This window comes from Macaca thibetana, chromosome 11 (genome assembly GCF_024542745.1).
Source record: "Macaca thibetana thibetana isolate TM-01 chromosome 11, ASM2454274v1, whole genome shotgun sequence".
Lineage (NCBI taxonomy): Eukaryota > Metazoa > Chordata > Mammalia > Primates > Cercopithecidae > Macaca > Macaca thibetana.
The window spans coordinates 118,010,003-118,037,954 of NC_065588.1; the positions used below are offsets into that span (position 1 = coordinate 118,010,003).

At 47.6% G+C, this 27,952-nt stretch overlaps 2 protein-coding genes and 1 pseudogene across 3 annotated transcripts in view; 1 reads left to right on the forward strand and 2 right to left on the reverse strand.

Moving 5' to 3' along the window:
• Positions 1-27,952, forward strand: part of PSMD9 (proteasome 26S subunit, non-ATPase 9) — a 405,206-nt gene that overhangs the window by 159,459 nt on the left and 217,795 nt on the right. The window lies entirely within an intron of this gene.
• The window catches only part of MORN3 (MORN repeat containing 3), a 330,245-nt gene that overhangs the window by 21,497 nt on the left and 280,796 nt on the right, over positions 1-27,952 (reverse strand). The window lies entirely within an intron of this gene.
• LOC126930677 (40S ribosomal protein S3a-like) overlaps positions 1-27,952 on the reverse strand; it is a 265,438-nt pseudogene that overhangs the window by 5,764 nt on the left and 231,722 nt on the right. The gene's annotated exons all lie outside the window — the stretch shown is intronic.

The window sequence follows — 27,952 nt, forward strand, 5'->3', positions numbered from 1 at the left end:
TAGTAGAGATGGGGTTTGGCTAGGCTGATCATGAACTTCTAACCTCAAGTGATTCGCCCACCTCATCTCCCAAAGTGCTGGGATTAGAGGCGTGAGCCACTGTGCCCTACCGTCACATTGGTCCTTAGCCTTATAGGAGTCTGGACTGCTTTGAGCGTCTCATGGGAGCTCTAGAGACCCCCCCAAATCCTGAAGGGTGCTTTCTCATTACCCTACACAAGTCGGCTTCAGTCACTCTTGGCTCACACCCTCCAGGGGCTCCCCTGGTCACTCAGCGTAAAAGCCGCAGCCCTTCCAGTGGCCTTCAAAGCCCTGGTGATCTGCCGGCGCCTCCCCTTTCCAATCAGACCTTGTCCCCCCCACTCCTGGCACCCGGTCTCTGCTCCAGCCACATACTTGCTTCATTGCTGTTCCTGGAAAATACGGGGCATGTTCTGGCCTCGGGGCCTTTGCCTCTCTTGTGCCTGCTGCCAGGACATCTGTTCCTCCGGAAAGCAGCCTGGATCATTCCCTTCTTTCCTTCAGGGCTTTATTCAAAAATCACCTTCTCAGTGAGGAGTTCCTGGAATCACCCTATTTAAAGTTGGAATTTCCATATACACTTGCCAACCCCCTCATTTCTGTTTTATGTCCTCTTTAGCACTTGGCACCACCACACATACACCCCTTATTTATTGTCTGTCTCTTGGAAGACAAACATTTTTTTTCTTCCAACTTCTATTTTCAATAAAAATTTCAAACACAGAAAAAAAAAATAACTACAATGAACACCTGTTACTGCCTCTGCCTATTTTTACCAATTACTGGCATTTTGCCCTATTTGAAAGCAGAAAAGTTTTCGTGCTTTCTTACTGCCATCTCTGTAGGACCTAGAAGTGTGCCAGACACACAAATTTGTTCAGTATTTGTTGGATGAATGAATGAGTGAATGAATGAATGAGGCGCTTTCAGGGACTCCCACTGTGGGAGTTGCTGGTCCTCAGGTTAAGGATTCCTTCTACCGGTAGCGAGTCTTGCTCTGTTACCCAGGCTGGAGTGCAGTGGCACAGTCTCAGCTCACTGCAGCCTCTGCCTCATGTATTTAAGCGATTCTCCCGCCTCAGCCTCCAGAGTAGTTGGGATTACAGATGCTGGTCACCATGCCCGGCTAATTTTTGTATTTTTAGTAGAGGCGGGGTTTTACCATGTTGGCCAGGCTGGTCTCCAGCTCCTGACCTTAGGTGATCTTCCCACCTCAGCCTCCCAAAGTGCTGTGATTATAGGCGTGAGCCACCGCACCTGGCCTTATTATTTTTATTTTTTGTTTTATGTATTTATTTTTATTTTTTGAGACAGAGTCTCACTTTGTCACTCAGGCTGGAATGTAGATCAGCCGTTACCTGTGGGTCACCTGGAGGGTGTCAGCTCTGGGCACTCCCAGCTGTCTACCCAAACAGGTGAAGTGGCTTCAGTAACTCAGGGACTTACAGTCTACTGGGAGAGAGAAGGGTGCACCCCATGAATTAAATATAAATGATGCAATAAGGCCGGGTGTAGGGGCTCGTGCCTGTAAACCCAGCACTTTGAGAGGACTTACTTCAAGGCCACACAGACTTCGAGGTGATGTTTTTCCTTTTTTTTTTTTTTTTTGAGACAGGGTCTCGCTCTGTCACCCAGGCTGGAGTGCAGTGACGCGATCTCAACTCACTGCAAGCTCCACCTCCCGGGTTCACGCCATTCTCCTGCCTCAGCCTCCCAAGTAGCTGGGACTACAGGCGCCTGCCACCATGCCCGCCTAAGTTTTTTGTATTTTTAGTAGAGACGGGGTTTCACCACGTTAGCCAGGATGGTCCCGATCTCCTGACCTCGTGATCCACCTGCCTCGGCCTCCCAAAGTGCTGGGATTACAGGCGTGAGCCACCATGCCCGGCCGAAGTTTTTCCTTTTTTTCTTTTTGGTGATTTCTTATTCTGGTAGTATATACATAACATTAAAGTTACATTTTATTTTTGTCCCAGCTACAAACTTATATTTTAATCATTTTTAAGTGCACAGATTAGGGGCATTAAGTACATTGACAATGTTCTACAACCATTACCTCCATCCATCTCCAGAACTTTTTCATCTTGCCAAACACTCAGTCCCTATTCAATACTAACTCCCTGTTCCCCCTTCCCTTTCCTCAGCCCCTGGCACTCACCATTCTGCCTTTTTTTTTTTTTTTTTTCTGAGACAGAGTTTCACTCTTGTTGCCCACACTGGAGTGCAATGGCGCATTCTCTGCTCACTGTAACCTCTGCTTCCCAGGTCCAAGCCTTTCTTCTGCCTCAGCCTCCTGGGTAGCTGGGATTACAGGTGACCGCCACCATGCCCAGCCAATTTTTGTATTTTTAGTAGAGATGGGGTTTCACCATATTGGTCAGGCTGGTCTCGAACTCCTGACCTCAGGTGATCTACCTGCCTCGGCCTCCCAAAGTGCTGGGATAAGTGGCATGAGCCACCGTTCCTGGCCAGTGCTACACATTTTTTAAACAATCAGATCTTATGAGAACTCACTGTCCTGATGACGGCACCAAGAGGGATGGTATTAAACATGAGAAACCGCTCCCATGATCCACTCACCTCCCAGCAAGCCCTACCTCCAGCATTGCGGATTACATTTCAATATAAGATTTGGGCAAGGGCGCAGATCCAAACCATATCATAGAAGTAGGGTCTCATTCTGTCACCCAGGCTGGAATGTAGTGGCGCGAACATGGCTCACTGCAGCCTCAAATTCCTGGGCTCAAGTGATCTTCCTGCCTTGGCCTCCCGAGAGCAGGGATTACAGGCACACACCACCACACCCAGCTAATTATCTTATTTTTTGTAAAGATAGGGGGTCTCACTGTGTTGGCCAGGACGATCTCAAACTCCTGGGCTCAAATGACCCTCCCGCCTTGGCCTCTCAAACTGCTGGGATTACAGGCATGAGCCCCCACACCCGGCCTTATTGCATCATTTATATTTAATTCATTGGGTTTACCTTTCTCTCTCCCAGTAGACTGTAACTGATGCATAGAAAACTTCCTCAGTGTATCTTCCTGCTTTATACAAGGTTCTTTGGTTGCCAGTAGAGAAAGCATTTCTTATTACCCCAAAAGGGAAATTTATTACTAGGATATAAGAGTCTTTCGTAGAGTCTATAACAGGAAATTCAGCTGGAGTTTACAAGGAAGTGGACTCCAGCGTTGGACGCCTGTCTACAACAAAGCTCTCTCTCTCTCCTCAGTCTGTCTTGTTCTGCGAATCAGTTTCTCATGCTCATGGTGGGAAGCAGCTGCCCCTTTTATCACCTCAGTTCCAATCACTCACAGAAACTAACTGGCTGTTTCTGAATTCCAATTCCTAAACCCTGATTGGCCCAGCTGGGTCTGGGGTCTGCCCCTGGCCAGTCATGCGGCTGCCACTGTGGTTCTTCTCATGAAATTTTCCTTTCCTCCTTAGGTGCGTAGCCAGCAGCCCCAGCCAGTCTTCAACCCGGTACAAACTATCTCTTGGCTGGTGGCCTGTCCAGAGCCACCCTGCCACCCGTTGAGCGGTGCCTCATGGCCTGGAACCTTCTCTCTCCCTTGACCAGGCTAAGACACAGCCCCAAGCCTCAGTCCCAGCATGGTCAAGAGCTCATTCGCAGCCCCTAATCAGACCCTGGCTCAGAGGATGCCAGGACTGCTCCATCGAGAAGAATCTGGGGCAAATTAGGGCTCATCTGCATCTGCAGGCCAGCTGGAAGAGCAGGTTACACAAATCTATGAGATTATTCTCCCTATGGGGTCAGAGTTGGGTAACATTATTCACAACACCTGAGTAGGTGGTTCAGGCTGGCCCCTCCCAGATACTGACATGCCAAGAACATCAGGCCTCAGGGCTCCTGTCCCAAATACCCTTCGGATAATCACTTCCAGAGTGGCGAGGATATGGCTGAGCGCCATATTCAAAGATCTTGTTTACAGCTTGGGGTAAGAGGAGTTGCCCTGTGTAGTCTGGGGCAAGAGGGACACCCCTCAATGCCCACAGATAAATGTCCCCTCAATCAGCAAGGCATGGCCTTGTTGACCCTCTCCTGGGCACAGAGCTTTAGCTTCCTTCCTGGATGTTCAGCCTTGGCAGGGAGTCCTAAGATTTCCTTTTTTTTTTTTTTTTTAATACAGAGTCTCGCTCTGTCACCCAGGCTGGAATGCAGTGATGTGATCTTGGCTCACTGCAACCTCCACCTCCTGGGTTAAAGTGATTCTTGTGCCTCAGCCTCCCAAGTAGCTGGGACTATAGGCATTGCCACCATGCCCGGCTAATTTTGTAGTTTTAGTAGAAACAGGGTTTCACCACGTTGGCCAGCCCAGGTCACGTTGGTCCAACTCTTGACCTCAAGTGATTCACCTGTGTCGGTCTCCCAAAGCGCTGGGATTACAGGCATGAGCCATAGCACATAATAGACAAAAGGTGGAGACAATCCAGATATCCATCAATAGATGAGCGGATAAACAGAATACACTCTGTCTATGCCATGGAATCTTATTTGGCTATAAAAAGGAATGAAGTTCTTTTTTTTTTTTTGAGACTGAATCTGGCTCTGTTGCCCAGGCTGGAGTGCAGTGGCGCCATCTCGGCTCACTGCAAACTCTGCCTCCCGGGTTCACGCCATTCTCCTGCCTCAGCCTCCTGAGTAGCCTGGGACAACAGTTGCCCGCCACCACACCCAGCTAATTTTTTTGTTGTTGTATTTTTAGTAGAGACGGGGTTTCACCATGTTAGTCAGGATGGTCTCGATCTCCTGACCTCGTGATCCACCCGCCTCGGCCTCCCAAAGTGCTGGGATTACAGGCGTGAGCCACCACGCCCAGCTTTTTTTTTCCTAAGACAGAATCTCTCTTGCCCTTGCTGAAGTGCAGTGGTGCAATCTTGGCTCACTGCAACCTCCTCCTACCAGGTTTAAGAGAGTCTCTCACTTCAGCCTCCAGAGTAGCTGGGATTACAGGCGTGTGCCACAACACCCGGCTAATTTTGTATTTTTAGTAAAGACAAGGTTTCACTATGTTGACCAGGCTGGTCTCGAACTCCTAACCTTAAGTGATCTGCCCACCTTGGCCTCCCAAAGTGTTGGGATTACAGGCGTAAGCCACTGCACCCAGCCTAGGAATGAAGTTCTGATACATGCTACAACATGGTGAACCTTAAAAATGTAATGCTGGGCCGGGCGCTACTAAAAATACAAAAAAAAAATTAGATGGGCGTAGTGGCAGGTGCCTGTAGTCCCAGCTACTCGGGAGGCTGAGACAGGAGAATGACTTGAACCCGGAAGGCAGAGCTTGCAGATCACGCCACTGCACTCCAGCCTGGGCAACAAAGTGAGACTCCGACGCAAAAAAAAAAAAAAAAGTAATGCTGGTGGCCGGGCGCAATGGCTCACACCTGTGATCCCAGCACTTTGGGAGGCCGAGGCAGGTGGATTACCTGAGGTCAGGAATTCGAGACCAGCCTGGCCAAGATGGTGAAACCCCATCTCTACTAAAAATACAAAAAATTAGATGGGCGTAGTGGCAGGTGCCTGTAGTCCCAGCTACTCGGGAGGCTGAGACAGGAGAATGACTTGAACCTGGGAGGCAGAGCTTGCAGATCACGCCACTGCACTCCAGCCTGGGCAACAAGAGTGAAACTCTGACTCAAAAAAAGAAAAACAAAAACAAACAAACAAAAAAACCCATAATGCTAAGTGCGAGTGCATAAATGCTAAAAGGCCACACGGTATGTGATTCCATTCATTTGAAATGTCTGGCATAGGCGAAGACACAGAGACAGACAGTAGATTAGTGCTTGTCAGGGAGTGGAGAGGGAAGTGATAGCTTCAGGAGTACAGGCTTTCTTTTGAAAATGTTCTCAGTTTCACCGTGCTGATGGTTGCATAACTCTGTGGACAGACTAAAAACCACTGAATTGTATACTTTATTTATTTATTTGAGATGGAGTCTCGCTCTGTCGCCCAGGCTGGAGTGCAGTGACGTGATCTCGGCTCACTACAACCTCTGCCTCCCAGGTTCAAGCGATTCTCCTGTCTCAGCCTCCGGAGTAGCTGGGACTACAGGCGCCCGCCACCACACCCAGCTAATTTTTGTATTTTCAGTAGAGAGGGGGTTTCACCACATTGGCCAGGACGGTCTCAAACTCCTGACCTTGTGATCAGCCCGCCTCAGCCTCCCAAAGTGCTGGGATTACAGGCGTGAGCCACCACGTCCGGCCAAAATTCACTCATTTACAGTGTACAGCCGGGCACGGTGGCTCACGCCTGTAATCCTAGCACTTTGGGAGGCTGAGGCGGGCGGATCACCTGAGGTCGGGAGTTCGAGACCAGCCTGACCAACATGGAGAAACCCCGTCTCTACTAAAAATACAAAATTAGCCAGGCGTTGTGGCGCATACCTGTAATCACAGCTACTCTGGAGGTTGAGGCAAGAGAATCGCTTGAACCTGGGAGGTGGAGGTTGCGATGAGCCGAGATCACGCCATTGCACTCCAGCCTGGGCAAGAAGAGCAAAACTCGGTCTCAAAAAAGAGAGAAAAAAAAGAAAAAGTCTCTCATGCAGAATGAGCGCCCTCTAGGGGCTGTCAGGTGTCCAGAGCGAGTCACAGACTACTTTTTTTTTTTTTTTGGAGACTTCTGCTAAATTGAAAACCAGATAAATGTCAAAAGAAGGTAACATAGAATGGACTAAATTTTGTTTAACTTTTTATGGAAGTGTAAAATGCATATAGAAAAGTGGGGCCAGGCATGGTGGCTCACCCCTGTAATCCCAGCACTTTGGGAGGCCCAAGTAGGAAGATTGCTTGAGGTTAGGAGATAAGACCAGCCTGGGCAACACAGTGAGACCCCCATCTCAAAAAAAATAAAAACAATTTAAAAATAGCCGGATGTGGTAGTGCATGCCTGTAGTCTCAGCTACTCAAGAGGTTGAGGTGAAAAGATCACTTGAACCCAGTAGGTCGAGAGGCCGAGGCTGCAGTGAGTGGTGATGACACCACGGCACTTCAGCCTTGGTGACAGAGCAAGACCCTGTCTCAAAAGAAAAAAAAAAGAAAAGAAAAGAGAAAAAAAAGAAAAGAAAAGAAAAAAAGAAAAGGGCCAGGATCAGTGGCTTACACCTCTAATCCCAACACTTTCAGAGGCCAATGCAGGTGGATTGCTTGAGGCCAGGCATTTGAGACTAGCCTGGGCAACATGGCTAAATCTTGTCTCTACAAAAAAATTTTTTTAAATTAGCTGGGCAATGTGGAGAATGCCTATGGTCCCACCTAATCCAGAGGCTGAGGTGGGAGGATCACCCAAGCCCCAGGAAGTGAGGCTGCAGTGACCAATAATCATGCCTCTGCACACCAGCCTGGGTGGCAAAGTGAGACTCTGTCTCAAAAAAAAAAAAAAAAAAAAAGGTGGAAATATCATAAGTGTATAGCTTGATAAATTTTATTTCTTTTTTTAGGGGGTGAGTGGGGGACGGAGTCTTGCTCTGTTGCCCAGGCTGGAGTGCAGTGGCACGATCTTGGCTCACTGCAAGCTCCGCCTCCTGGGTTCACAACATTCTCCTGCTTCAGCCTCCCAAGTAGCTGGTACTACAGGTGTCCACCACCACACCCTGCTAATTTTTTGTATTTTTAGTAGAGACAGAGTTTCACCGTGTTAGCCAGGATGGTCTCAATCTCCTGACCTCGTGATCCGCCCGCCTTGGCCTCCCAAAGTGCTGGGATTACAGGCGTGAGCCACCGCACTCAGCCAATTAGCTTGATAAATTTTCACAAACTGAACACAGCATTTTGTCAAAACCAATAGTGTCTGGGACCGTCTCTCTTGGGAACAATGCCAAAAGTCTAAATTTGAGTCCTTCTCTATATGTGAGGACGCTCCTGAGTCGATTTTGTAGGCCCCCTTTTTTTTCCTCTCCTTTTCCCCCTTATTTTTCCAAAGGAAAATGAGGTGCCATCAATGAGGTGGCTATTTTTGTTTGTTTATTTATTTATGTATTTATATTATTATTTTTAGAGACAGGAGCTCACTCTGTTGCCCAGGGTGGAGTAAAGTGGCCTGATCATATCTCACTGCAGCTTTGAACTCCTGCCTCAGCCTCCCTTGTATTTATTTATTTATTTGTGAGACAGAGTCTCACTTTGTTGCCCAGGCTGGAGTGCAGTGGTGTACTCATGGCTCACTGCAGCCTCAACCTCCTGGGCTCAAGTGATCCTCCCACCTCAACCTCCCAAGGAACTGGGACACAGGTGTGCACCAACACACTCGGCTAACTTTTGTATTTTTTGTAGAGACCAGGTTTCGTTGCGTTGCCCAGGCGGGTCTCGATCTCGTAGGCTAGAGGGATCCTCCTGCCTCAGCCTCCCAAAGTGTTGAGATTACAGGTGTGAGCCATTGTGCCTGTCTCCTCCCTTGTATTTGAATTTAAATTTAAGTTAGATAAATGTAAAAATTCCTCAGTCACAGCAGCCATGTTCCAAGTGTTTTGTGGGCACATGCTGGACCATACGGGACAGACAGATGCAGACACTGTGGCACCCTCGCCAGTTCTACTGGACAGAGCTGCTCTAGGGACGAGTTTTCACTGTAACCTCAGTTCCTTCTTTGGAGAGTTTCCTTTTGCTTCTGTCTCTCCCCCAACCCTCTTTCTCCAGAAAAAAAAAAAAAAAAAAAAAAAAAAAAAAAAAAGATCAGGCCGGGTGCTGTGGCTCACGCCTATAATCCCAGCACTCCGGCCGCCTGGTCTTGGCCTCTCAAAGTGCAATTTGAGCTCAGGAGTTTGAGACCAGCCTGGCCAATATGGTGAAACCTCGTCTCTAGTAAAAATACAAAAATTAGCCAGGCATGGTGGCAGGCACCTGTAATCCCAGCTACTCCAGAGGCTGAGGCAGGAGAATTGCTTGAACTCAGGAGGCGGAGGTTGTAGTGAGCCGAGATCGCACCATTGCACTCCAGCCTGGGCAACAGAGCAAGCCTCCGTTTCAAAAAAAAAAAAAAAAAAAATGGTCAGCAACATGCTCTGGCAGAACCTAACATCATGTCTGCAGGGATAAGCCGTGAAAATTACAGTGTTTGAAAATAGTTGTTAGGCAAAGAAATAAAGCTAATAAATCATCCCAAGGAAAAATGCAATGCATGGCCTCACTAGAATTAAATAAATGAAAATTAAAATAACCCTGCCATACTATTACATAGTGTCTAGACTAGGAAAAATGTATAAAAATGATGGCCTGCGATATTGGAAAAAGAGACACCATTACACGTGGCTAGCCATCCTTGCAATTAGGTAAATCTTCCTGAAGAACCATCTGGAACTGTTACAGGAGCTATAAAACCATTTTCTGACTGAATAATTCTGCTTAATAACTATTTGTTCAACATATATAGCTGGCATGAGGCACAGTACTTGGCACTTCACATATTTTTTTGTTTGTTTTTTGTTTTTTTTTGAGACGGAGTCTCGCTCTGTCGCCCAGGCTGGAAGTGCAGTGGCACAATCTCAGCTCACTGCAAACGCTGCCTCCTGGGTTCAAGAGATTCTCCTGCCTCAGCTTCCTGATTTCGCACAGCTCAGCTTCCTGACTTCACACATACTTTTTAAAGAATTTACTTTTCACAACAATCCTGTGACATTGGTAGGTATTCTGATTCTTGTTTTAAAAAGCAGCAAACTGTCCAGGCGAGGTGGTGCATGCCTGTAATCCCAGCACTTTGGGAGGCTGAGGTGGGAGGATCACTTGAGGTCAGGAGTTCAAGACCAGCCTGGCCAACACAGCAAACCCCATCTCTACTAAAAATACAAAAATTAGCTGGGCGTGGTGGCCGAGGCGGGTGGATCACTTGAGGTCAGGAGTTCTCGACCAGTCTTGCCAACATAATGGAACCTCGTCTCTACTAAAAATACAAAAATTAGTTGGGTGTGGTGGTGCACGCCAGTAATCCCAGCTTCTCAGGAGGTTGAGGCAGGAGAATCACTTGAACACCTGGGAGGTGGAGGTCGCAATGAGCCAAGATCATGCCACTGCACGCCAGTCTGGGCGACAGAGTGATACCCTGTCTCAAACAATAAAATATAAACATAAAAATAAAAATCAACCAACTGTTAGGTTCACAGAAGTTAGATGACATATCCACAGTAAAAGAGCAAGGAAGTGAAAGAGCCAAAATTCAGTCGCAGGCCTCTTCACCTGGGAAGACCTGCCCAGAGCCCCACATTGCCTCCCATTCCAGAGAATTGCCTTCCGGCAGGTCATCCCAGTGCTTCGAGAGACCAAGGCAGGAAAATCGCTTGAGGCCAGGAGTTCCAGTCTAGCTTGGGCAACAAGACCATGTCTCTACATCGTCCTGGCTACTTGGGAGGCTGAGGTAGGAGGATTGCTCGAGCCCATGAATTAGAGGCTGCAGTGAGCTATGCACTCCAGCCTGGCAGACACAGTGAGACACTATCTCAAAAGAAAAAAGCCAGATGTGGTGATGCGCACCTGTAGTACAGCTACTCGGGAGGTTGAGGCAGGATCGCTTGAGCCCGGGAGATGGAGGCTGCAGTGAGTTATGATCTCGCCACTGTATTCCAGTCTGGACGGCAGAGTGAGACTCTGTCTCTTAAAAAAAATAATAAATAAAAATAATTTTATTTTATTTATTTATTTATTTATTTATTTATTTTTTTTTTTTTTTTTTGAGACGGAGTCTCGCTCTGTCGCCCGGGCTGGAGTGCAGTGGCCGGATCTCAGCTCACTGCAAGCTCCGCCTCCCGGGTTTACGCCATTCTCCTGCCTCAGCCTCCCGAGTAGCTGGGACTACAGGCGCCCGCCACCTCACCCGGCTAGTTTTTTGTATTTTTTAGTAGAGATGGGGTTTCACCGGGTTAGCCAGGATGGTCTCGATCTCCTGACCTCGTGATCCGCCCGTCTTGGCCTCCCAAAGTGCTGGGATTACAGGCTTGAGCCACCGCGCCCGGCCCTAAAAATAATTTTAAAGAAAGGCCGGGGTTGGGCATGGTGGCTCACGCCTGTAATCCCAGCACTTTGGGAGGCCGAGGCAGGCAGACCATGAGGTCAGGAATTTGAGACCAGCCTGGCCAACATGGTGAAAACCAGTCTCTACTTAAAAATACAAAAAAATTAGCCGGGTGTGGTGGCAGGTGTCTGTAATGCCAGCTACTCGGGAGGCTGACGCAAGAGAGACTCGCTTGAACCCGGGAGGTGGAGGTTGCAGGGAGCCGAGATCGCGTCATTGCATGCCAGCCTGCGCAACAAGAATGAAACTTTCTCTCAGAAAAAAAAGGGGATTGCCACCAAAGGAATAGTACACTGGGGTGGAGGAATAAATTTATGCAAAAATATACATATGAACATAATTATTACATATTATTACAGGAGGAAAAATTGTAAAATGCACACAGCAATGTAAATTTGGTTTACATATAGTAGGTGCTCAATAAATGCTTAATATAAAAAAGCAATTCGGTTGTATCTACAGCTAACAATATACTATATGATACATTTTAAACACTGTTGAGGGTAAATCTCATGTCAAGTATTCTTACCACAATAAAAGAAAATTATTTTTAAAACCCCAAACCAAAAAATCCACAATTCGGAGGAAGGGGGCCCTGGCTCTTTAAAAGCCAGAGGCTGGTTATGAGAGAAAAGAGGCGGGTCCTGGAACTGGTATAATAAACTTCTTGCCTTATTTAAATGAGCATGCGTGAAGGTCTCAACTGGTGCCAGAGCCACGTTCCTGCACCCAATGCGCCTGCGCTCCCTGAAGCCAGACTGGGCCCTCGGCTCCGCCCGCCTATTTAGGTGGGCGGAGACAGTCGCGTGACTTCAGTGGACCCACAATCTCCCGCGCAATTAACCAGACCCGCCCGTTTACACAGGCGCATACGTCAGCACTTGACAGCTTGCTGAAGGACGCCTGGAGTTGCGCCTGCGCTGTGGACGCTCCCGCCGGAAGTGGGCGGGATAGCGTTCCAATGCGGAAAGGGCAGTGAGAGCGCGGGGGAGGCGCGGGTGGCCGAGTATGGGGTGGGGACTGTCCCCAATGCGCCGCAGCAAGGTTACTAGACCTAAAAATGTCACGACTGGGAATATGATCACAGAGAACTTACTCTTCAATTTAGAAAAGATTTGGGCCCGGCGCGGTGGCTCACACCTGTAATCCCAGCACTTTGGGAGGCCGCGGCCGGTGGATCACCTGAGGTCAGCGGTTCGAGACCGGCCTGGCCAACATGGTGAAACCCCCGTCTCTAACTAAACAAAATACAAAAATTAGCTGGGCGTGGTGGCGGGCGCCTGTAATCCTTGCTACTCGGGAGGGTGAGGCAGGAGAATCTCTTGAACCCAGTAGGTGGAGGTTGCAGTGAGCTGAGATTGCACCATTGCACTCCAGGCTGGGCGACAAGAGTGAAACTCCGTCTCAAAAAAAAAAAAAAAAAAATTTGGCCGGGTGCAGTAGCTCACGCCTGTAATCCCAGCACTTTGGGAGACCGAGGCCGGCAGATCACCTGCGGTCGGGAGTTGGAGACCAGCCTGATCAACATGGAAAAACCCTGTCTCTACTAAAAATACAAAATTAGCCTGGTGTGGTGGCACATGCCTGTAATCCCAGCTACTCAGGAGGCTGAGGCAGGAGAATCGCTTGAACCCAGGAGGCGAAGGTTGTGGTGAACTGAGATTGCGCCATTGCACTCATTGCACTACAGCCTGGGCAACGAGAGCAAAACTCTGTCTCAAAAAAATAATAGTAATAATAAAATTTAATAAAAGAGCCCTAAGCCAAGAATGGACCTGCTTTGAAAAGAATGCTTCGTATGTCCCTCATAAAAAGCATAGAAAAGTAATGAAAAATCAATCATGGAAGCCCTTAAATGGACTCAAAATCTACACCTAGTTAATATGATGTACCCCACGGGGCCACCTTCATGGGCAGGTGACCTGAGCAGTCACACATGGCCCTGCATTCAGAAGGGGCTTGTGCTTGGGCTAATACCCTCCTGTCACTATTTTGAAATTCTCCTCTGTTGCCCAGCCTGGAGTGCAATGGTGTGATCACGGCTCACTGCAACCTCCACCTTCCAGGTTCAACTGATTCTGCCACCTAAGCCTCCTGAGTAGCTGGGATTACATGCATGTGCCACCATGCCTGGCTGATTTTTAATTTTTTAGTAGAAATGGGGTTTCACCATGGCCAGGCTAGGTCTTAAACCCCTGACCTTAGGCCTCCTGACCTGATCCACCCGCCTCGGCCTCCCAAAGTGCTAGGATTACAGGTGTGTGCCCTTGCGCCGGTCCATTTTCAAATTCTTCATAATATTTTTTTTCAGATATGGTCTCCCTCTGTTGCCCAGGCTTGAGTGCAGTGGTGCGATCACAGCTCACTGTAGCCTCGACTTTTCAGACTCAAGTGATCCTCTTGCCTCAGCCTCCTGAGTAGCTGGGACCACAGGTGTGTGCCACCATGCCCGTTAATTTTTATTTTTGTAGAGATGGGGTCTCACTATCTTGCCCAGGCTGGCCTTGAACTCCTGGGCTCAAGCGATCCTCCTGCCTCAGCCTCCCAAAGTGCTGGGATTACAGGTATGAGCCACTGTATCCAGCCCTCTGCTCTTAAATAGAGCCTCATGAGAGAAACACTCCCCTTCCCAGCTGTGGACATAGTTATGTGAGGATGTGATTGGGGCTGTGACAGGCTGAGAAATAAAGCCAACCTGCTGCAGATGGCAGAGAAAAAGAACTTGAGTCCTTAATGACATTCCTGAGCCATTCACAACACTGTAAGGTCATTGGACCCATTGTTCTGTGACAAAATACATTTTCCTTATTGGTTAAGCACTTTTAATTACATTTCCTTTTACTTGTAGGTGGGCTAATGGTGGAGGCTAAAGCAACTCTACCTTCCAGGCTTATCCATCATGTGGACTTCTAATTAACCTCAGTTCCCGGGATGCCTCTAAGATTTCTACATTATCTACTGTTAAGAGCAAGTAATTACTGCAAATCTGCCCTTGGGTCAAAACAACCTGGATGGCATATTCCTTCTGAAGCACATATACTCTTTCCCTAGGTATGTAAGCCTTGGGTCTGGGGGCTAACAGTGCAGGGATCCATCATCTCACAGCCACCCAAGACATGGCTTTTGTTCATAAATCCCTATTAAATGTTTCATTCTGAGGCTGGGTGGGTGGCTCACACCTGTAATCCCAGTGCTTTGGGAGGCCAAGACAGGAGGAATGCTTGAGGCCAGGAGTTTGAGAGCAACCTGGACAGAGTGGTGAGACCTCATTGCTACAAAACTGGAAAACCTTAAACGAGTGTGTTGCGGTGTACCTATAGTCCCAGCTACTCAGGAGGCTGAGGCAGGAGGATTGCTTGAGCCCAGAAGTCTGAGGCTGCAGTGAGCCATGATTGTGCCACTGCACTCCAGCCTGGACAACAGAGCAAGACTCTGTCTCTAAAAAACAAAAAAGTTTCTTTCTGAGAAACCAGATTTGTCAGCTTCCTTCAGCTCTCTCAGCCCTTGGGGGTAGGTTTGCTCATGGTAGAACACTGATACATCACCCCCAGGCTATCCCAAGAAAACATGCTCACTGGCTTGGTAATGTGTTGGCTTGGTAATGTGTTAGCTTGGCTAGTTGAATTGCATTTCCCAGAATTCCTTTTTCTGTGTGTTTCTGGTAGGGTGGGCCATAAAGGGCAGTTTTCTGTGGAATGAGATTTGGTGTGTGGAAGTAGAGCAGCAGCCATACTCTTACTGATGCCTCGAAGGCTGGGGCAGAGTCACCAGGCACTTCTGCGTCTCCTGAACATTTTCCTTTACCTGCCTGTGGTGGGTCCACCTGCCCCTGGATCCTCCTTTGGCTGCCGTGACCCCTGAGCCAGCTCCCTGCCTAAGGGCACCAGTGTTTCCTGCCATCAAAGTTGGGGACAATGAGGACTGACCTAGGTTTCAGTCTGTGTTTATAGATTTCAGCTCTTGCTCATGGGTTCCAGATTGTTCTTGCTCTTCCCTACTTTACATCCATCTTCTGTTCAGCTGCCTGCCCTGCAGACTTCAGTCTCCAGCATCAGACACAGAGACCCAGCATTATGGAGACTGTCTAGCCAGATCTCACAATTGTGGAAGATCTCAACTCCTACGATAAATCTCTTAAAAACCACGTGTGGCTGGGTGCAGTGGCTCATGTCTGTAATTCCAGCACTTTGGGAGGCCGAGGTGAGCAAATCTCTTGAGCCCAGGAGTTTGAGACCAGCCTGGAGCAACATGGTGAAACTGCGTCTCTACAAAAGGAACAAAAATTAGCTGGGCATGGTGGCACACGCCTGTAGTCCCAGCTACTCAGGAGGCTGAGGTGGGGGAATTGCTTGAGCCCAGGAGATTGAGGCTGCAGTGAGCTATGATGGCGCCACTGCCCTCCAGCCTGGGCAACAGAGTGAGACCCTGTCTCAAAAACAACCCCTCCCCACAAAAAAGTCACCTGGGTGAGGCCGCGCGCGGTGGCTCACACCTGTAATCCCAGCACTGTGGGAGGCTGAGGCGGGCGGATTACGAGGTCAGGAGATCGAGACCATCCTGGCTAACACGATGAAACCCCATCTCTACTAAAAATACAAAAAATTAGCTGGGCGCGGTGGTGGGCACCTGTAGTCCCAGCTACTCAGGAGGCTGAGGCAGGAGAATGGCGTGAACCCGGGAGGCAGAGCTTGCAGTGAGCTGAGATTGCACTATTGCACTCCAGCCTGGGCGACAGAGCGAGACTCCGTCTTAAAACAAAAGAAAAAAAAAATACCTCATCTGGAGGAAGCCTATGCAGCCATTTCAGGCAAAGATGCTACTGGAGATGGTGCCCAAGACAAAGAGAGGGGAGAAATACCCCAGCTTCCCCTCCTGCCTTGCAGCCTCTCACCAGTCCCTTCCATTGACTGAGCCCAGCAGGAAGGCTGGAAAGCTCAGACTGCGTGTTCATCACCCTGGGAAACAGAGCAGAGCAGGCAGAAGGGTAAGGAGGGGATCGGATGTCATTCAGACAAATGACAAGTACACTAAATATTCATCCACTCGATACATATTTATTGTGTGCCGAGAACCACGCTAAGTGCTGAGGCTACAGCTTTGCTCAAAACAAAGTCCCGTGGTTGGAGACTGGAATTGTTTTAGGATGCCAGTGAGAAGCTTGAACCGCAGGAAGACACAAGGTCTCAACCACATGCCATAGCAATTACTTATATTTAACATTTCCCTAACCAGACAACATGCTGGCATCAGCAGATGTTAAGTGAATCTAACTGAAATACAATACACTTCTCAATTTAACAGCTCTCCAGAAAGAAGCACATGAATTTGGCAGCTCCTTTAAAGATGCTAACAAGTTCGAAGCATCCTTTCTGTTGCCTCATGGCTCTATCAAGGGAAGTACTTGCAGTTCTGGAGTTGCAGTTCATCTGACATCTTTGATATAATTACATTGCTAGGACACCTTTTTTTTTTTTTTTTTGAGACAGAGTCTCACTCTGTTGCCCAGGCTGGAGTGCAGTGGCGCGATCTCGGCTCACTGCAACCTCTGCCTCCTGAGTTCAAGCGATTCTCTTGCCTCAGCCTCCCAAGTAGCTGGGACTACAGGCGCCATCACCACGCCCGGTTAATTTTTGTATATTTAGTAGAGATGGAGTTTCACCATGTTGGCCAGGCTGGTCTTGAACTCCTGACCTCAAGTGGTTCATCTGCTTCAGCCTCCCAAAGGCATGAGCTGCCCCGCCCGGCCATGATATATTCGTGTTTTGTTTTGTTTTGTTTTGTTTGAAACGGAGTTTCACTCTTGTTACCCAGGCTGGAGTACAGTGGCACAATCTTGGCTCACTGCAACCTCCGCCTCCCGGGTTCAAGTGATTCTCCTGCCTCAGTCTCCCAAGTAGCTGGGATTACAGGAGCCCGCCACCATGCCTGGCTAAGTTTTTTGTATTTTTAGTAAAGATGGGGTTTCACCATGTTGGCCAGGCTGGTCTCAAACTCCTGACCTCAGGTGATCCGCCCGCTTCAGCCTCCCAGAGTGCTGGGATTACAGGCACGAGCCACTGCGCCCAACCATATTCTTTTTTTGTTTTTTTGTTTTGTTTTGTTTTAAGAGACAGGCTCTTGCTATGTCGTCCAGGCTGGCCTCAAACTCCTGGGCTGAAGCTGTCCTCCTGCCTCAGCCTCCAGAGTAGCTGAGATGACAAAGATACAGGCACCAGGACACACTCATCTTGTATATTATTTGGGGTGGATCATGCCAGTTCCTAAATCAGAAAACTAACTTGTTTTCTGTAATCTAGAGACAGTGACAAATAATGTGGATCTCACTCATCACTCGAGATGTTAGGCCCTATGGCTGGGTTCTGTGGCTCATGCATGTCATCCCAGCGCTTTGGGAGGCTGAGGTGGGAGGATGGCTTAAGCCCAGGAGGCTGAGGCTGCAGTGAGCCATGATGGTGCCACTGCACTACAGCCTGGGCGACAGAGCAAGACCCTGTCTTTCTTTCTTTATTTTTTTTGAGTCAGAGTTTTGGTCTGTCGCACAGGCTGGAGTACAGTGGTGTGATCTCGGCTCAGTGCAGCCTCCACCTCGTGGGTTCAAGTGATTCTCCTGCCTCAGCCTCCCACGTAGCTGGGACCACAGGCGTGTGCCACCACGCCTGGTTACCTTTTTTGTTGTATTTTTTGTAGAGATGGAGTTACACCATGTTGGCTGGGCGGATGTCAAACTCAAATGACCTCAAGTGATTTGCCTGCCTCGGCCTCCCAAAGTGCTGGGATTACAGGCATGAGCCAGGACGCCCACCCATATCTCATCTCTTAAAATAAAATAAAATAAAATAAAATAAACCAGGCAGGATGGCACACACTTGTAGTTTAGCTCCTCGGGAGGCTGCATTGAAAGGATCGCTTGAGCTCGGGAGATCAAGACTGCACTGAGCCGTGATTGTGCCACTGCACTCTAGACAGGGCGACAGAAAAAAAAAAAAAAAAAAAAAAAAAGAATATCATAGCAGCGAAATGAATGAGTTATAGTCACATGTAACAATGGCTGGGTCTAATATGGAGCCATAATACTGAGTACAGGAAGACGGACAGACGTATATATATATATATATATGTGTGTGTGTGTGTGTGTGTGTGTGTGTGTGTCTGTATAATTTATATTAATAATTATGTTCGGCCAGGTGCTGTGGCTCACACTTGTAATCTCAGCACTTTGGAAGGCTGAGGCGGACAGATCACCTGAGGTCAGGAGTTCAAGACCAGCCTGGCCAACATGGTGAAATCCTGTCTCTACTAAAAATACAAAAATTGGTGTGGTGGCAGGTGCCTGTAATCCCAGCTGCTCAGGAGGCTGAGGCAGGAGAATCACTTGAACCCAGGAGGCAGAGGTTGCAGTGAACCGAGATCGCACCATTGCACTCCAGCCTAGGCGACAGAACAAGACTGTCTCAATAAATAAATAAATAATTATGTTCGTACATAATTTAAAAAATAAAAGATCCAGGCCGGGCGCGGTGGCTCAAGCCTGTAATCTCAGCACTTTGGGAGGCCGAGACGGGCGGATCACGAGGTCAAGAGATCGAGACCATCCTGGCTAACACGGTGAAACCCCATCTCTACTAAAAAATACAAAAAACTAGCCGGGCGAGGTGGCGGGCGCCTGTAGTCCCAGCTACTCGGGAGGCTGAGGCAGGAGAGTGGCGTGAACCCGGGAGGCGGAGCTTGCAGTGAGCTGAGATCCGGCCACTGCACTCCAGCCTGGGTGACAGAGCGAGACTCCGTCTCAAAAAAAAAAAAAAATAAATAAATAAAAATAAAAAAAATAAAAGATCCAAACCAGGAAAAACAAACATAAGTGGTAGAACTACAAAGAAAAGCAACTAAATTACCAGAAAAGCAAGGCTGTGGTTATGTCTGGGGGGAGAAGGAGGCCAAGGCTGAGAGTCTGCATGTTCCAGGCTTCTGGGCGCTGGCAGTGACTGATTTCATGACCTGGGTGGTAGGTACCTAGGTGTTCAGCTTACTATTACTTGACAAACTGTACATACGGTTTTTGTGCTTTCCTCTATGCTTATTTCATGAGAAAATGTAAACGTAAAGAAAAGCTGACAAAAGCAAGTCTCAGTACGTTGTTGTTTTACATGTAATAGATTAGTATACAATTTATTTACAAGATGAAAAGTACACAACATAATAAGATATAAAGGAACATAAATTGAACTAGAATGATATACCCCAACTTCACAATAGTGGTTGCTTCTGGAGAGTGAGAAAGTGGGGATTAATGTATAATTATATGCCAGGTGCAGTAGCTCACGCCTGTAATCACAGCACTTTGAGAGGCCAAGACAGGAGGATCGCTTTGAGCTCAGGAGTTTGAGACCAGCCTGGCCAACATAGTGAGACCCCTGTCTCTACAGAAAATGTAAAAAATTAGCCGGGTGCGGTGGCATACAGTTGTCGTCCCAGCTACTCAGGAAGTTGAGGTGAAAGGATCACTTGAGCCTGGGTTGTCAAGGTTATAGTGAGCAGAGATCACGTCACTGTGCTCCAGCCTGGGCAACAGAGACAGACCTTGTCTCAAATAAATAAATAAATAAATAAGTAAATAAATAAAATATATTTTTAAAAAAGGCCAGGCCTGATGGCTCACGCCCAGCACTTTGGGAGACCGAGGTGGATGGATCACAAGGTCAAGAGATTGAGACCATCCTGGCCAACATGGTGAAACCCTGTCTCTACTAAAAATATAAAAGTTGGCTGGGCATGGTGGTGCACACCTGTAGTCCCATTTACTCAGGAGGCTGAGGCACAGGAATCGCTTGAACCCGGGAGGCAGAGGTTGCAGTGAGCCGAGATCGCACCACTGCACTCCAGGCTGGGTGACAGAGTAAGACTCTGTCTCAAAAAAAGAAAAAAAGAAAAAAAATGGCCAAGTGCGGTGGCTCACATCTGTAATCCCAGCACTTAGGGAGGCCAAGGCAGGCGGATCATGAGGTCAGGAGATCGAGACCATCCTGGCTAACATGGTGAAACCCTGTCTCTACTAAAAATACAAAAAAAAAAAAATTAACCAAGCCTGGTAACAGGTGCCTGTAGTCCCAGCTACTCAGGAAGCTGAGGCAGGAGAATGGCATGAACCTGGGAGGTGGAGCTTGCAGTGAGCTGACATCGCGCCACTGCACTCCAGCCTGGGCGACAGAGCGAGACTCTGTCTCAAAAAAAGAAAAAAAAAATACATGTGTGTGTGTATATATATATATGTATATCTAATTATAATATGTAATAATATGTAATTCTAATCTAGTGGTTTTTAAGGTTTTCACAAGGTTGTGCGACCACCATCACTATCTACTTTCAGAATATTTTCATCACATCATAAGGAACCTCATACCCATTAGCTGCCACTCTTCCTTTCCCCGCTCCCCCCGCCCCTGGCAAGCACTTCTCTGCTTTCTTCTCTCTGAATTTGCCTGTTCTGGACATTTCCTATAAGTGGAGTCATACATTATGTAGTCTTTTGTGATGGATGACCTTCACTTCCCACGATGTCTTCAAGGTTTTTCCACGTGATAACCTGTGTCAATACATCATTCTGTTGCATGGCTGAATCACATTCCATTGTATGGCAGATCATATTTTGTTTGTTCATTCATCAGTGGATGGACACTTGCATTGTTTCCATTTTTTGGCTTTTAGGAATAATGCTAGTATAAACATTTGTGTACAAGGTTTTGTGTGGACATAATGTTTCATTTCTTTTGGTGCTATACCCAGGAGTGGAATTGCTCTGTCTTGTCCTATGGTAACTTGGTGTTTAATATTTTGAGGAACTGCCAAACTGTCTTCCAAAGTGGCTGCACCATTTCACATTCCCATTAGTAATACGTGAGGGTCTTAATTTCTCCACATCTTTTTTTTTTTTTTTTTTTTTTTTGAGGCGGAGTCTCGCTCTGTCGCCCAGGCTGGAGTGCAGTGGCGCGATCTCGGCTCACTGCAAGCTCCGCCTCCCGGGTTCCCGCCATTCTCCTGCCTCAGCCTCCCGAGTAGCTGGGACTACAGGCGCCGCCACCACGCCCGGCTAATTTTTTTGTATTTTTTTTTAGTGGAGACGGGGTTTCACCGTGTTAGCCAGGATGGTCTCGATCTCCTGACCTCGTGATCCGCCCGTCTCGGCCTCCCAAAGTGCTGGGATTACAGGCTTGAGCCACCGCGCCCGGCCATCTCCACATCTTTAACATTTATGATTGTCTTTTTAACTTTAGCTATTCTAGTGAGTGAGAAGTGGTATCTCACTCTGATCTGATTTGCATTTCCCTAATAATTAATGATGTTTAACTCAGTGTCTTTGTTAAATGCAGAAATAACCATGTAAATTTCCAGATTAAATCACCACATCAAAATTTTTATATTATTAATTTGAACAATTAATATTTTAGTTATTTTCTGATTATAGAAGCAGTATATACTAAAATGATTATTCCCCAAATCAGGGTAATCCTTTGAGGGGAAGAGAGAGAAAGCCAGGATCGGAGAAGAGGGACACTGGTCATTTAGAGCGATGGCATGGCCAGGCCCAGTGGCTCACGCCTTTAATCCCAGCACCTTGGGAGGCCAAGATGGGAGGATCACTTGAGATCAGGAGTTTGAGACCAGCCTAGCCAATATGGTGAAACACTGTCTCTACAAAAATACAAAAATTAACTGGGCATGGTGGTGGGCGCCTGTAATCTCGGCTACTTGGGAGGCTGAGCAGGAGAATCCTTTGAACCCTGGAGGCAGAGGTTGCAGAGAACCAAGATCACGCCACTGCACTCCAGACTGGGGAACAAGGGCAAAACTCCATCTTAAAAAAAAAAAAAAAAAGCTGGGCCCGGTGGCTCATGCCTATAATCCCAGCACTTTGGGAGGCCGAGGAGGGTGGATTATGAGGTCAGGAGTTCGAGACCAGCCTGGCCAACATGGTGAAACCCCATCTCTACTAAAAATACAAAAATTGACTGGGTGTAGTGGTGCGTGCCTGCAATCCCAGCTACTCAGGAGGCTGAGGCAGGAGAACTGCTTGAACTGGGACCCAGGAGGCAGAGGTTGCAGTGAGCCAAGATCATGCCATTGCACTCCAGCCTGGACAACAAGAGTGAAACTCTGTCTCAAAAAAAAAAAAAAAAGAAGAACGATAGCAATGTCTTCTTCTTGATCTGGGTGGGTCAGTTACACAGATTGACTTTGTAATTATTACTTAAATTACATCTGTACATTTTATGCACAAAAGATTTTTACTGTTTCTTTTTTTTTTTTTTTTGAGACAGAATCTCGCTCTGTCGCCCAGGCTGGGGTGCAGTGGCCGGATCTCAGCTCACTGCAAGCTCCGCCTCCCGGGTTTAGGCCATTCTCCTGCCTCAGCCGCCCGAGTAGCTGCCCGGCTAGTTTTTTGTATTTTTTTAGTAGAGACGGGATTTCACCGTGTTAGCCAGCATGGTCTTGATCTCCTGACCTCGTGATCCGCCCGTCTCGGCCTCCCAAAGTGCTGGGATTACAGGCTTGAGCCACCGCGCCCGGCCGATTTTTACTGTTTCATATGTATTACTGTGGAAAATTTGGAAAGCAAATATTTTGCCTTATTAAAAATGAATAAGGATGAATGTTTATACCATCTAATCATATCAGTGAGTTTTTCTTTGAGTGGTAGGTTTTCAGATTGTGAGAAAAATGGAAAAATAATATGTGTTAATGAATCTTTGTTGAACAAGCCTTTCACCTTTTGTTGGATGAAATAAATTTCAATATGTTGCCAGCAGGGGGCGGAATAAAATAAGATTTAATCTTGTAGCCCAAAAAGCAAATCAAAACAAAAACCTGGTCATTGGAAAACACTTCTTGTAAATTTCCCAACCATATCTGCCGTAATAGAAAATAACCTGGTAAATAGGACCTCATTGGAAAACTTTAATTTAATTTTTTTTTTTGAGATGGCTCTCGCTCTGTTGCCCAGGCTGGAGTGCAGTGGTGTGATCTTGACTCACCGCAACCTCTGCCTCCTAGGGTCAAGCGATTCTCCTGCCTCAGCCTCTTGAGTAGCTGGGATTATAGGCACCCGCCACCACAACCGGCTAATTTTGGTATTTTTAGTAGAGATAGGGTTTCACCATGTTGGCCAGAACTTTAAATTTGGACACCAAGCCAAAAAAATCATTCTCATCATCCCTTTCATTAAGATACATTTATTTCGGGCAGGAGGGAGGATGCAAAAACTGGGAAGAGGGTGGTGGTGGCGATAGGAAATGGGTTATGTATCAGGTGTGATGATTGGATAAATAAATACACTAAGGAGGCCGGGTGCGGTGGCTCATGTCTGTAATCCCAGCACTTCAGGAGGCTGAGGGGGTGGATAACCTGAGATCAGGAGTTTGAGACCAGCCTCAAGAACATGGTGAAACCATGAGCAACCAACAGGCTGCTCACTGTTGGGGAGGAAGTAGCAAATATGGAAAAGGGAAGAAACTAGAAGGAACCCTGTAGATTAGAATTGAAATTGGATAGTAGTGTGGTTTTCAATATTTATAGAGACATATAAATAAAGGTGCAAATGTGTACAAATATATATATACACACACACATATGTAGAGTCCCAAGATCTGTCCCCTGAGAGTAGTTACAGGACACAGTAGCTGGGTTTGTAATGAATGTACACATCTCATATCGGGAACTTGGTTTCTAAATACCATTCTCCTCTAAAAAGAGCCGGCAGGCTGGGTGCAGTGGCTCACGCCTATAATCCCAGCACTTAGGGAGGCCGAGGTGGGCAGATCACCTGAGGTCAGGAGTTCGAGACCAGCCTGACCAATATGGAGAAATCCCGTCTCTACTAAAAATACGAAATTAGGCCAGGCACAGTGGCTTATGCCTGTAATCCCAGAACTTTGGGAGGCCAAGGCGGGCAGATCATGAGGCCAGGAGTTCGAGACCAGCCTGACCAATATGGAGAAATCCCGTCTCTACTAAAAATACGAAATTAGGCCAGGCACAGTGGCTTATGCCTGTAATCCCAGAACTTTGGGAGGCCAAGGCGGGCAGATCATGAGGCCAGGAGTTCAAGACCAGCCCAGCCAGCATGATGAAACCCCGTCTCTATTAAAAATACAAAAATTAGCCAGGCATGGTGGTGCATGCCTGTAATCCCAGCTACTTGGGAGGCTGAGGCAGGAGAATCACTTGAACCCAGGAGGCGGAGGTTGCAGTGAGCCAAAATCGTACCACTGCACTCCAGCCTGGGCAATAGAGTGAGACTGTCTGAAAAAAATGATAATAAATAAATAAATAAATAGCTGGGCGTGGTGGCACACGCCTGTAATCCCAGCTACTTGGGAGGCTGAGGCAGCAGAATCGTTTGAACCCAGGAGGCGGAGGTTGCAGTGAGCTGAGATCGTACCATTGCACTCCAGCCTGGGCAACAAGAGTGAAACTCCGGCTCAAAAAAAAAAAAAAAGGAGTGGCTCACAGCAATACTTAGGGAAATGGGTGACTCCGGAGTTAGAGCAGGCAAAGTGCAAGACGTGCATAATCATCTTTTTGTGCCAAAGAGTACCAGACAGGAAATGCTCAAAGGATGAAGGGGATACCTCAGAGGGGCACAGGAATCAGCTTCATGTGAATCCTATGACCAAGTCTTAGAGAACTTGAGCGTGGAAACACAGAGGAGCCAGGTGTGGTGGTGCGTGCCTGTGGTCCCAGCTACTTGGGAGGCTGAGATGGGGGGACCCCTTGAGCATAGGACTTGAAGGCTGCAGTGAGCTATGATTGCAGGACTGCACTCCAGCCTGGGTGACAGAGAAAGACCTTGTCTCTAAAAAAGTTAAAAAAAAAAAAAATTCAGGCATGATGGTTCATGCCTGTAATCCCAACACTTTGGGAGGATGAGGTGGGTGGATCACTTGAGCTCAGGAGTTTGAGACTAGCCTGAGCAACATAGTGAGACATCTGTCTCCACAAAAAATACAAAAATTAGCCAGGCGTGGTGGCCGTGCCTGTGGTCCCAGCTACAGGTTCAAAAGGCTGAGGTAGGAGGATCATTGAAGCCCAGGGGGTCAAGGCTGCAGTAAGCCATGATTGAGCCACTGTACTCTACCCTGGGTGACAGAGTGAGACCCTGTCTCAAAAAAAAAAAAGAAAGAAAAGTAAATAAATAATATAGTAATAGTAATAAATTATAACTCATCAACTAAAGTAGGACAAGTCATGCTGATACAAATAGATGGCAAATGAATATTTACATAGTTGAAGTGCCTCCCCATAAAATACTTTATTTTTATTTTTATTTTATTTATTTATTTTTTTGAGACAGAGTCTCACCCTGTCGCCCAGGCAGGAGTGCAGTGGAGCAATTTCAGCTCACCGCAACCTCCACCTCCTGGGTTCGAGCAATTCTCCTGCCTCCCCCATGTAGCTGGGACTACAGGTGCATGCCACCGCACCGAGCTAATTTTTTATATTTTTATTTTATTTTATTTTTATTTATTATTATTATTTTTTGAGATGGAGTTTCGCTCCTTTTGCCCAGGCTGGAGTGCAATGGCGCGATCTCAGCTCACTGCAACCTCTGCCTCCCGGGCTCAAGTGGTTCTCCTGCCTTAACCTACCATGTGGCTGGGATTACAGGCACTGCCACCACGCCTGGCTGATTTTGTATTTTTAGTAGAGACTAGGTTTCACCACGTTGGCCAGGCTGGTCTTGAATGCCTGACCTCAGGTGATTAGCCCGCCTTGGCCTCCCAAAGTGCTGGGATTACAGGCGTGAGCCACTGTGCCCGGCCCAATTTTTATTTGTTTTTTTTTTTTTTTTTTTTTTTTTGAGACGGAGTCTCGCTCTGTCGCCCAGGCTGGAGTGCAGTGGCGCGATCTCGGCTCACTGCAAGCTCCGCCTCCCGGGTTCACGCCATTCTCCTGCCTCAGCCTCCCGAGTAGCTGGGACTACAGGCGCCCACAACCGCGCCCGGCTAATTTTTTGTATTTTTAGTAGAGACGGGGTTTCACCGTGGTCTCGATCTCCTGACCTTGTGATCCTCCCGCCTCGGCCTCCCAAAGTGCTGGGATTACAGGCGTGAGCCACTGCGCCCGGCCTTTTATTTGTTTTTAATTATTATTTTTTTTTTTTTGAGATAGAGTCTCGCTCTGTCGCCCAGGTTGGAGTGCAGTGGCACAATCTCAGCTCACTGCAACCTCTGTCTCCTGGGTTCACGCCATTTTCCTGCCTCAGCCTCCCGAGTAGCTGGGACTACAGGTGCCCGCTACCACGCCCAGCTAATTTTTTGTATTTTCAGTAGAGACGGGGTTTCACCGTGTTAGCCAGGATGGTCTCCATCTCCTGTCCTCGTGATCCGCCCGCCTCGGCCTCCCAAAGTGCTGGGATTACAGGCGTGAGCCACTGTACCCCGCCAATTTTAAAAAATTTTTTATTTTTTGAGATGCAGTTTTGTTCTTGTTGCCCAGGCTGGAGTCCAGCAGTTCAATCTTGGCTCACCGCAACCTCCACTTCCCGGGTTTAAGTGATTCTCCTGCCTCAGCCTCCCAAGTAGCTGGGATTACAGACATGCACCACCACGCCTGGCTAATTGTGTATTTTTAGTAGAGATGGGGTTTCTCCATGTTGGTCAGGCTGGTCTCGAACTCCTAACCTCAGGTGATCTGCCTGCCTGGAAATCCCAAAGTGCTGGAATTGCAGATATGAGCCACTGCGCCTGGCTTTTTACATTTTTAGTAGAGACAGGGTTTTGCCATGTTATCCAGGCTGTCTCAAACTCCTGACCTTAGGTGATCTGCCCATTTCAGCCTCCCAAAGTGCTGGGGTTACAGATGTGAGCCACCCCGCCTGGCCCATAAAATAATTTAAAAGTACGTAGGGAATAAGAGTAACTACGGGCTGAGTGTGGTGGCTCAAACCTGTAATCCCAGCAATTTGAGAGGCTGAGGCAGGTGGATCACCTGAGGTCAGGAGTTGGAGACCAGCCTGGCCAACATAGTGAAACCCTGTCTCTATCAGAAAAGGAAAAAATTAGCCGGGTGAGGTGGTGGGCGCCTGTAATCCCAGCTATTCAGGAGTCTGAGGCATGAGAATCTCTTGAACCCGGGAGGCGGAGGTTGCAGTGAGCCAAGATCATGGAATGCCATTGCATTCCATCCTGTCCATCCTGGGCAACAGAGCGAGACTCTATCTGAAAAAGAAAAAAAAAAGAGATCAAAGAACTGTTTCATATTACAGGCAGTCAAAGAGACATGACACTTGAATGTGATGGAAAATCGTGGATGGGATCCTTTTGCTATAAAGGATGCCAGCCGGGCACAGTGGCTCACACCTGTAATCCCAGCACTTTGGGAGGCCAAGACGGGCAGATCACCTGAGGTCGGGAGATCGAGACCATCCTGGCTAACATGGTGAAACCCTGTCTCTACTAAAAAATACAAAATTAGCTGGGCGTGGTGGCAGGCGCCTGTAGTCCCAGCTACTCGGGAGGCTGAGGCAGGAGAATGGCGTAAACCCGGGAGGCGGAGCTTGCAGTGAGCTGAGATCTGGCCACTGCACTCTAGCCTGGGCGACAGAGTGAGACTCCGTCTCAAAAAAAAAAAAAAAAAAAAAAAAAAAAGAGTGAAACTCTGTCTCAAAAATAAATAAATAAAAAATAAAAATATAAGAGATGCCATTGGAGGGTGGGCATGGTGGTTCATGCCTGTAATCCCAGCACTTTGGGAAGCTAAGGCTGGAGGATTGTTTGAGCCCAGTAGTTTGAGACCAGGCTAGGCAACATGGTGAGATTCGTCTCTACAAAAGTCACCAAAGACCATACATAGTAAGACTGCATTTATATGAAAGGTCCAGAATAGGCAAATCTATAGAGAGAAAGTAGATTA